General features: G+C 63.3%; 1 protein-coding gene across 1 annotated transcript in view; it reads right to left on the reverse strand.

The window, feature by feature from the left end:
- Window positions 1-398, reverse strand: part of BMP4 (bone morphogenetic protein 4) — a 22,943-nt gene extending 22,545 nt beyond the window's left edge. Inside the window, exon 1 of the mRNA XM_014936826.1 lies at window positions 259-398. The gene's annotated coding sequence lies outside the window, so the exon portion shown is untranslated. The remainder of the gene's footprint in view (window positions 1-258) is intronic.
- Window positions 399-428: the final 30 nt, after the last annotated feature.

The following is a 428-nucleotide window of genomic DNA, read 5'->3' on the forward strand; positions in this document are numbered from 1 at the left end:
TCCCGGTCCCTCTCGCCCCGCCGGGCCGGGCCGGGTCGGGAGAAGCTACGGCGGCGGCGGGGCCGAAGCACCCGGTTCGGCGGAGCAGAGGGGTCCGCGGGTTCGCGTCCCACCGCCGCACCCCGGGAGGGCGGGCAAGGAAAAAAAAAAAAAAAAAGAAAACCACAAAAAGTTTTTTTGATTTAAAAAAATAAAATAAAATAAAAAGCTGTAAAAACTCAGAAGAGCGAAGCCGAGGAAGAAGAGGGCTGTACTCACTGACAGCAAGCAAGGCATATCAGCACAGTCCATGATTCTGGAGAGCCAGCCCGGACCCAGCGCGCCGAAAGCCCCGGGGCAGCGGCTGCCGAGCGCCTCCCGCGATCGCCGCCCGGGCGCAGTGCGGCCGCCGCCGCCGCCGGCCCCGGTTTTCTCCCGGCCCCGCAGTC

The sequence above is a fragment of the Calidris pugnax genome, unplaced genomic scaffold, assembly GCF_001431845.1.
Source record: "Calidris pugnax isolate Ruff unplaced genomic scaffold, ASM143184v1 scaffold10, whole genome shotgun sequence".
NCBI classification, from domain to species: domain Eukaryota; kingdom Metazoa; phylum Chordata; class Aves; order Charadriiformes; family Scolopacidae; genus Calidris; species Calidris pugnax.